Source organism: Cebus imitator, unplaced genomic scaffold, assembly GCF_001604975.1.
Source record: "Cebus imitator isolate Cc_AM_T3 unplaced genomic scaffold, Cebus_imitator-1.0 Scaffold608, whole genome shotgun sequence".
Taxonomy (NCBI): Eukaryota; Metazoa; Chordata; class Mammalia; order Primates; family Cebidae; genus Cebus; species Cebus imitator.
Window position 1 is genome coordinate 69,781 of NW_016107923.1, and position 10,612 is coordinate 80,392.

General features: G+C 39.1%; 1 pseudogene; it reads right to left on the reverse strand.

The window, feature by feature from the left end:
* Positions 1–466: 466 nt before the first annotated feature.
* LOC108294870 lies at positions 467–954 on the reverse strand (annotated as a pseudogene).
* Between the last annotated feature and the right edge of the window lie 9,658 nt (positions 955–10,612).

The following is a 10,612-nucleotide window of genomic DNA, read 5'->3' on the forward strand; positions in this document are numbered from 1 at the left end:
ATTGTTCATAGCAATCTTTTATAATCCTTTATATTTCTACTACCAGTTATAATGCCTCCTTTTTCATTTCTGAATGTATTCGAGTCTTTCTTTTTTTATTTTAAATCTTTAATCAAATTCCAAAAGTTATGAGCCATGATTAGCTTTCTATAAGCAATTTTGTTTACTGTGTACAGATTAGTGTCAATGAAATAAAAAATAAAACTGAATACTAGGCAAAGAACTTTATTAACCTTGGTTTCAAACTTGATTCCCAGGCTTCTTTGGCTTAATGAGCTGCAATGAATGAATTGTGTATAAGCAAAAACTGAAAAGAGCTGTAGTGTCCAAGGGGCTTGGGATTAAAAATATTAGAGATCTAGATTTTATCAGATCCATAAACAAAATTTTCTTAAAAGGCAGTCATAATGTAAAATAGCAGCTTCCAGTAACTTCTCCAAGTTTTATCTTCAGAAGTCGACTCAATTCAGTTTGCCTCATTCTTGGAAGCCTCATCAAAATTCTCCACAAATCTGGAACTTCATCATCATCCTCCTCTCCAGTAGCAAGTTGTGCTTTTCCATCCACAGATTTTCTGGGCAGAGCTTCAGCCAGTCTCCTTAGACTAGTCAGACTGTCTGCACCAAGCTGGTTTAAGATGCTGGGTAGCATTTCTGTCAGCTGCTCTGTCTCAGCATGGCCTGTAATGGTGAAAGTGTTGGCTGTCAGAGATGCCTGAACTTTAAGGTTGTTAAAGTGGATCATTGTTCCTTGGTTTGTAAACATATTCATCTCTTTAATACCAGAGATATTGTTTACCCCTAACTTCTTTAAGGAGAACTGAAGTTTTTTATCATCTGCTGTGGCTGTTCTATGAACCACCTTCTTCTTTCTGTGAGCAGTTCCTTTCCCACCAATGCGCACTTGTGCCTGCAGTTTGGTGAGTTTTTCCTGGTTCATGATTGTTTCTTTCATCTTGTCGGAGTAGATAAGGGGCTGTGCAGGGGACTAGGGTTAGTGCTTAGGGGGTCTTGGGTGGACCAGCTGAGATTAGGCGCATAAATGCGGGGACACAGATGGCAGCTCTTCTTTCTTTTTTTATTAGGTTAGCTAAAGGTTTGTCAATTTTATTTAGCTTCTTTTCAATTCTTAGTTTCACTTATCTTTTCTATTTTTCTTTTCTGGTCTCCATTTCATTTATTTCTGCTTTGATCTTTATTTCCTTTTCATCTACTAACTTTGAACTCAGTTTGTTCTTCTCTTTCTAGGTATTTAAGGTATAACCTTAGATGTTTCTTATTTTTTAGTGCAGACACTTATTGCTGTAAATCCCTATTACAACTGCTTTTGCTCCATCCCATAAGTTTTGGCATGTTGTGCTTTTATTTTTTTGTGTTTTGAGATTTTTGCCGCCCCCTTTGATTTCTTCTTTTTCTATGGGTTGTTTAGGTGCATGTTGTTTAATTTACACATATTTGTGAATTTTCCAAATTTCCTATAATTAAGTTCCCATTTCAACCCATTATGGTGAGAAAAGATTCTTGGTATGATTTCAGTCTCCTTAAATTTGTTAATAAATATTATTTTATGTTATAATATATACTCTATTCTATGTGCTATTGAGAAGAAAGTGTATTCTGATGCTATTTGATGGAATATTTATATGCATCTGTTTGGTCCATTTTGTCTAAAGTATAGGAGTTCGAATTCAATGTTTCCTTATTGATTTTCTGTCTGGATGATCTATCCAGACAGATGAAAGTGGAGTATTAAAGTCCTCTACTATTTGTATTGCTGCATATCCCTCCCTTCAGATATATTAATATTTGCTTTATTTATTTAGGTATGCTATATTTACATTTGTTATATACTGGATCTGTGATTGGTGAGCCTATTACTGGGGTTCTAGCAGGCATTGATATTATCTGGTTCCTGGGTGGACTGGAGTGTCATTATGATCTTTGTTCATAGGATGTTAGTCAAATGATGGTCCACTCTCAGAGCCACAAACAGTGGGCCTGTTACTATGTGTGTGGGTGAGTGTGGCTTCTTCTGTCCCTGGGATTTTTTCACTGGATCACTGAGTGGATTCCTGGGAAGGCATTACTGCCCTACTCCATGGCTAAGAGGATCTGGAACTGAGTTGCAAGACTACTTTTGGGTCTACAGCTGAGGCCGAGCTCTTCAGCCCTGTCTTTAGGGTCATGGACAGGTGTGTCCTTTATGGGTTCCTAGGTGAGCAATCTTGCTTTCCAACCACAGTTAAGAGATCTGGAACCATATTACAGAGCCTATTCAAGATACACAGTGGTGTTCATGTCAGAGGGCCAACATGCAGAGTCACTGACGGGTATGCCTGTATTGTCCTTGTGTGGGCAAGTCTTCTCTCAAGCCACAACTGAGGGTGGCTGGGACTCAGATTCAGGACCATTTCAGTATTTATTATGAGACCAACATTACCAAGCCTGCCTCATAGACTCAGACTGATATGTCTCCTGGCTAGTCCCTGGATAAGCAGAATTGTTCTGAGGCTGCAGTTGAGAGGGGCTGAGAATAATATTCAGGGCTGTTTCAGAATTTGCTATGAGGCTGGGACACAGGACACAGATAGGTAAGTATCGCAGCAATTTTTTAATGCAGGTAAAAGGTAGAGGAGCTGGAGCCTAGATTTGTGGCCTTTTCAGGATCTGCTGTGGTACCAAGGTTAGCAAGTCTATTCCAAGAATGCAGATAAATGTGTTTCCCTTTGGGTCTTTGTGTAAGCAGAGCTCATCACAGATCACAGCTCAGAGGGGCTAGAGGTGAATTAGAGGGTAGTTTCAGGGTAAATAGCCCAGATAAAATTTAGTGGGCCTGTCTCCTGAGACACTGCTGTGTGTGTGTGACACCTCCAAGGCACCTTGGCAAATGTTTTTGAGAGCAATACCAAGACCAGGCTGGTCCATAACCAAACCTGCAGGGGCACAGGGCCTCTTATGGGTCTGAAGCTATGACCACAGTCAGTAGGTCTGCCACCTGGGTGCAGGTATACTTTCTGAAAATAACCCTTCTAATTCTTACTACTCATTTTTCAAGTACTCATAGAACATTCACAAAGATAAACCATATCTTGGCCATAAGTAAATTTCAACAAATTTGAAATAATTTAAAATGTAAAGTGTGTTATTTGACCATAATAGAATCAAACTGGAAGTCAATAATAGAAAAATAACAAGAAAATATACAGCCGCTTTGACATTAAACAACACATTTTTAAATATTCCATTGATCAAAAGAAGTATTAAAAAAAAACACAGCATAGCAAATTTTGTGGGATGCTGTCAAAGTAGATAGGGAAATTTATAGCATTAAATGCTTATGTATTATAAAAGATTGCAAATCAATAATATGGGCTTCTAAGAGTCTAGAAAAAGAAAAGAAAATAAACCCAAAGCAAGAAGGAGAAACATAATAAAGGATGGATAAGAAAATCAATGAAATTGAAAATAGAAAAAAGAATAGAGAATAGCACTGAAGCAAAAAACATGTTTTTTTTCATTGTACATTAAGTTCTGGGGTACATGGGCAGAACGTGCAGGTTTGTTACATAGGGATACATGTGCCATGGTGGTTGGCTGCATCCATCACCCTGTCATCTACATTAGATATTTCTCCTAATGCTATCCCTCTCCTAGACTCACACACCCTGACAGTCCCCAGTGTGTAATGTTCCCCTCCTGGGGTCCATGTGTTCTCATTATTCAACACCCGCTTATGAGTGAGAGCATGTGGTGTTTGGTTTTCTGTTATTGTGTCAGTTTGCTGAGAATGATGGTTATCAGCTTTATCCATGCCCCTGGAAAGGACATGAACTCATCCTTTTTTATGGCTGCATAGTATTCCATGGATTATATGTGTCACATTTTCTTTATCCACTCTATCATTGATGGGCATTGGGTTGGCTCCAAGTCTTTGCTATTGTGAACAGTGCTGCATATGTGTGCATGTGTCTTTATAGTAGAATGATTTATAATCCTTTGGGTACATACCTAGTAACAGGATTGCTGGGTCAAATGGTATTTCTACTTCTAGATCTTAAGGAATTGTCATACTGTCTTCCACAGTGGTTGAACTAATTTACACTCCTACCAATGGTGTAAAAGCATTCCTATTTCTCCAAATCCTCTCCAGCATCCGTTGTCTCCATATTTTTAATGATCACCATTCTAACTGGCATGAGATGATATCTCAGTATGGTTTGGATTTACATTTCTCTAATGACCAGTGATGATGAGTGTTTTTTCATGTTTGTTGGCTGCCTAAATGTCTTCTTTTGAAAAGTGTCTGTTCATATCCTTCTCCCACTTTTTAATGGGGTTGTTTATTTCTTGTAAATTTGTTTGAGTTCTTCATAGATTCTGGATATTAGCCCTTTGTCAGATGGATAGATTGCAATTTTTTTTCCCCATTCTCTTGGTTTCCACTTCACTCTAATATTAGTTTCTTTTGCTGTGCAGGAGCGCTTAAGTTTAATTAGATCCCAGTTGTTTATTTTGGCTTTTGTTGCCCCTGCTTTTAGTGTTTTAGTTAAGAAGTCCTTGCCCATGCCTATGTCCTGAATGATATTGCCTAGGTTTTCTTCTAAGGTTTTTATGCTGTTAGGTCTTATGTTCAAATCTTTAATCCATCTGGAATTGATTTTTGTATAAGGTGTAAGGAAAGGGTCCAGTTTCTGCTTTCTGTATATGGATAGCCAGTTTTCCCAACATCATTTATTTATTAAACAGGGAATCCTTTCCCTGTTGCTTGTTTTTGTCCAGTTTGTCAAAGATCAGACGGTTGTAAATGTGTGGCATTGCCTCTGAGGCCTCTGTTCTGTTCCATTGGTCTATATATCTGTTTTGGTACCAGTACCATGTTGTTTGGTTTACTGTAGCCTTGTAGGGTAGTTTGAAGTCAGGTAGTGTGATGCCTCTGGATTTGTTTCTTCTTTGCTTAGGATTGTCTTGGCTATATGGGCTCTTTTTGGTTCCATATGAAATTTAAGGTGTTTCTTTCCAACTCTGTGAACAAAGTCAATGGTAGCCTGATGGGGTTAGTGTTGAATCTATAAATTACTTTGGGGAGTATAACCATTTTTACAATATTGATTCTTCCTAACCATGAGCATGGATTCTTTTTCCATCTGTTTGCATTCTCTCTTCTTTCCCAGAGGCTCCCAGAAGTTGTGAAGCTATAGATGTGAAAACACATTAGGCCAGTACTCACTGTCTGAAATGTCTCAAAGGCAAGGGCAGATGGCCACCGAGGAAAGACGTGCTTTGTGTATTTTAAAAACGAATCATCTCCACGGCAATAATGCTGTTGGCAAATGTTCTCTTTCACAATTCCATATTTAAGAATATTACTTTAGAACTTATAAAGTGCCAGTTATTATTTGATTATCTCAGCTTGGAGTTTGCTACATAATGACTTCCTCAGTAGGATGCCGAGCTGCTAATTCATAACCTCCTTCTGAAAAACCTTTTCAGGAAATTAGTAACAAATCCATTAAATTAAAATGAATTTGTGCTATATTAAGAAGTAACTGAACCATATGGGGCCAATCCAAATGACATTCTTCCCATTTTTTTTCTCCAACCCAAAGAACATTCATTCTTGCCTGATTGCTCTGGCTAGAACTTCCAATACTGTGTTGAATAGGAGTGGTGAGAGAGGGAGGGCATCCTTGTCTTGTACCTGTTTTCAAAGAGAATGCTTCCCGTTTGTGCCCATTCAGTATGATATTGGCTGTTGGTTTGTCATAAATAGCTCTTATTATTTTGGGATAAATTTCATTGATACCTAGCTTATTGAGAGTTTTTAGCATGAAGGCTGTTGAATTTTGTTGAAGACCTCTCTGCATCTATTGAGATAATCATGTGGTTTTTGTCTTTGGTTCTGTTTATGTGATGGATTATGTTTACAGATTTGCAGATGTTGAACCAGCCTTGCATCCCAGGGATGAAGTCGACTTGATCATGATGGATAAGCTTTTGGATGTGCTGTTAGATTTGGTTTGCCAATATATTATTGAGGATCTTCGCATCGAAGTTCATCATGGATATTGGCCTGAAATTTTATTTTTTAGTTGTGTCTCTGCCAGGTTTTGGTATCAGGAAGATGTTGGTCTCATAAAATGAGTTAGGCAAGATTCCCTCTTTTTGTATTGTTTGGAATAGTTTCAGAAAGAATGGTACCAGCATCTCTTTGTACCTCTGGTAAAATTTGGCTGTGAACTCGTCTGGTCCTGGACTTTTTTTGGTTGGAAGGCTCTTAATTGCTGCCTCAATTTCAGACCTCACTATTGGTCTATTCAGGGATTCTACTTTTTCCTGGTTTAGTCTTGGGATGGTGTAAGTGTCCAGGAATTTATCCATTTGTTCTAGATTTACTGGTTTATTTGCATGGGGTGTTTATAACATTCTCTGTTGGTAGTTTGTATTTCTGTGGGATCAGTAGTGATATCCCATTTATCATTTTTTGTTGCATCTATTTGATTCTTCTCTCTTTTCTTCTTTATTAGTCTGGCTAGCAGTCTATCTATTCTATTGATTTTTTTCAAAATCCATCTCCTGGATTCATTAAATTTTTGAAGGAATTTTTGTGTCTCTATCTCCTTAGTTCTTCTCTGATATTAGTTATTTCTTGTCTTCTGCTAGCTTTTGATTTTGTTTGATCTTGCTCCTCCAGTTCTTTTAATCGTAACTTTAAGGTGTTGATTTTAGATCTTTCCTCCTTTCTATTGTGGGCAGATAGTGCTATAAATTTCCCTCTACACACTGCTTTAAATATGTCCCAGAGATTCTGGTACCTTGTGTATTCATTCTCATTGGTTTCAAAGAATATCTTTATTTCTGCCTTTATTTCATTATTAATCCAGTAGTCATTCAGGAGCAGGTTGTTCAGTTTCCATGTAGTTATGCAGTTTGGAGTGAGTTTCTTAATCCTCAGTTGTAATTTGATCGCACTGTGGTCCAAGAGACTGTTACAAAATCCGTTCTTTTTCATTTGCTGAGGAGTGTTTTACTTCAAATTATGTGGTCAATTTTAGAATAACTGGAATGTGGTGCTGAGAAGAATGTATATTCTGTGGTTTTGGGGTGGAGAGTTCTGTACATGTCTATTAGGTCTGCTTGGTCCAGATCTGAGTTCAAGTCCTGGATATCCTTGTTAATTCTCTGCCTCATTGATCTGTCTCATGTTGACAGTGGAGTGTTAAAGTCTGCCACTATTACTGTCTAGTAGTCCAAGATTTTTTTAGGTCATTAAGAACTTGCTTTATGTATCTGGGTGCTCCTGTATTGGGTGCATATATATTTAGAATAGTTAGCTCTTCTTGCTGCATTGATATCTTTACCATTATGTAATGCCTTTCTTTGTCTCTTTTGATATTTGTTGGTTTAAAGTCCATTTTATCAGAGACTAAGATTGTAACCCCTGCTTTTTTTTTTTTCTTTCCATTTGCTTGGTAAATCTTCCCCTATCCTTTATTTTAAGCCTATGTGTGTCTTTGCATGTGAGTTGCGTCTCCTGAATGCAGCACATTGTTGGGTCTGGACCATTTATCCAATTTGCCAGTCTGTGTCTTTTAATTGGGTCATTTAGCCCAGTTACATTTAAGGTAAATATTGTTATGTGTGAATTTGATCCTGCTGTTTTGATGCTAGCTCATTGTTTTGCCTGTTATTTGATGCAGTTTCTTCATAGTGTTGATGGTCTTTACAATTTGGTATGTTTTTGCAGTGGCTGGTATTGGTTGTTCCTTTGCATGTTTGGTGCTTCCTTCAGGAGCTCTTGTAAGGCAGGCCTGGTGGTGACAAAATCTCTCAGCAGTTGCTTTTCTGTAAAGGATTTTGTTTCTCCTTCACTTATGAGGCTTAGTTTGGCTGGAGAAGAAATTCTGGGTTGAAAATTCTTTTCTTTAAGGATGTTGAATATTGGCCCCCACTCTCTTCTGGCTTGCAAGGTTTCTGCTGAGAGATCTGCTGTGAGTCTGATGGGCTTCCCTTTGTTGGTGACCTGATCTTTCTCTCTGGCTGCCCTTAACATTTTTTCCTACATTTCAACCCTGGTGAATCTGAGGATTATGTGTCTTGGGGTTGCTCTTCTCGACAAATATCTTTGTGGTGTTCTCTGTAGTTCCTGAATTTGAATGTTGGCCTGCAAAGTTCTCCTGGATAATATCCTAATGATTGTTTTCCAGCTTGGTTTCATTCTCCCTGTCACTTTCAGGTACACTGATCAAGCATAGATTTGGTCTTTTCACATCATCCCATATTTCCTGGAGGCTTTGTTCATTTCTTTTCACTCATTTTTCTCTAATCTCGACTTCTCACTTTATTTCATTGAGTTGATCTTCAATCTCTGATATCCTTTCTTCCACTTGATCAATTCGGCTATTGAAACTTGTGTATGCTTCATGAAGTTCTCATGCTGTGTTTTTGAGCTCCATCAAGTTGTTTATGTTCTTCTCTATACTGGTTATTCTAGTTAGCATTTCATCTAACCTTTTCTCAACATTCTTAGCTTCCTTGCATTGTGTTAGAACATGCTCCTTTAGCGTGGAGAAGTTTGTTATTACTCACCTTCTGAAGCCTGCTTCTGTGAATTTGTCAAACTCATTCACCACCCAGTTTTGTTCCCTTGCTGGTGCGGAGTTGTGATCCCTTGGAGGAGGAGAGGCATTCTGGCTTTTAGTGATTTCAGCCTTTTTCTTCCCATCTTCATGGATTTATCTACCTTTGGTGTTTGAGGTTGGTGACCTTTGGATGGGGTCTCTGAGTGGACGTCCTTTCTGTCAATGTTGAAACTGTTTTTTTCTGTTTGTTAGTTTTTCTTCTAACAGTCAGGCCTCTCTGCTGCAGGTCTGCTGGAGTTTGCTGGAGATCCACTCCAGACCTGCTGGGAGGTGTCTCCCAGTCAGGATACACGGGGGTCAGGGAGCCACTTGAGGAGGCAGTCTGTCCCTTATCAGAGCTCGAGTACTGTGCTGGGAGACCCACTACTCCCTTCACAGCTGCTGGGCAGGGACATTTAAGTCTGCTGTAGCTGTACCCACAACTGCCCATTTTCCCAGGTGCTCTGTCCTAGGAAGGTGGGGACTTTATTTATAAGTCCCTGATGGGCTGCTGCCTTTTTTCAGAGATGCCCTGCTCAGTGAAGAGTGAGTCTAGTGACACAGTCTGCCACAGTGGCCTTGCTGAGCTGCCATGGGCTCCGTCCAGTCACTGTTTAAACTTCTTGGTGACTTTGTTTACATAGGGGAGGTTAAAATCACCTACCTGAGCCTTAGCAATGGTGGACACCCCTCCCCTGCTAAGCTCGAGCTCAGACTGCTGTGCTGACTATGAGAATTTTGATCCAGTGGATCTTAGCTTTCTGGTCTTCATGGAGGTAGGACCCACTGAGCCAGATCACTTGGCTCCCTGGCTTCAGCCCCCCCTTTTCAGGGGAATGAGTGATTCTGTGTCGCTGGTGTTCCAGGTGCCACTGGGGTATGACAAAAAAAAAAAAAAAACTGCTGCAGCTACTTGGTGTCTTCCCAAATGGGTACCCAGTTATGTGCTGAAAACCCAGGGCACTGGAGTTGCAGGCACCAGAGGGAATGTCCTGGTCTTTGGATTGTGAAGACTGTGGGAAAAACACAGTATCTAAGCCAGAGTGCCAGGAAAAGTCACTAATGCCTTCCCTTAGCTAGGAGAGGGAGTTTTCTGGCCCCTTGTGCTTCCTGGGTGAGGTGACACCCCAAACTGCTTTGGCTCACCCTCCTTGGGCTGTACCCACTGTCTAACCAGTTCCAGTGAGATGAACCAGGTACTTTGTTGGAAATGCATAGATCTCCTGCCTTCTGCATCACCCTCACTGGAAGCTGCACACCAGAGCTTCTCCTGTTTGGCTATCTGGCCAGAGATCCCCCTTTCTTTTACTTTTTGAAAAATAAAAGGGCACATAGTTGGTATATATACTTATGGGGTACATGAGATATTCTGATTCAATGTGAAATAAGCACATCATAGAGAATGCGGTTATCCATTCCCTCGAGTGTTTACCTTTGAGTTACAAACACTCCAATTACATCCTTTAAGTTATTTTAAAATATACAATTAAGTTATTATTGGCTACAGTCACCCTGTTGTGATATCAATAGGAGGTTTTATAAGTTCTTTATTTTTTTGTACCCAGTAATCATCCCTATGTCTCCCCACAATCCCATTACTTTTCCCAGATTTTTGTAACCATCTTTCTACTCTCCATATCCATGATGTCAACTGTTTTGATTTTTAGACCCCACAAATAAGTGAGAACATGCAATGTTTGTCTTTCCATATCTGGTTTATTTCACTTAATATAGTGATCTCCAGTTCCATCCATGTTGCTGTAAATAACAGGATCACATTCTTTTTTACATATGAATAGTACCCCATTGTGTATAAGTACAATATTTCCTTTATCTACTATGATGAAAAATATCCATAAAGACTTAAAAATAAGGAGACATAGAAGTTCATGAATTTGTAGATTCAATAGTAAATATGTCAGTTCTTCCCAAATTGATCTATAGATTTAATGCAATTCCCATCAAAATGCCAGCAAAGGTTTTTTTTTTTTTTTT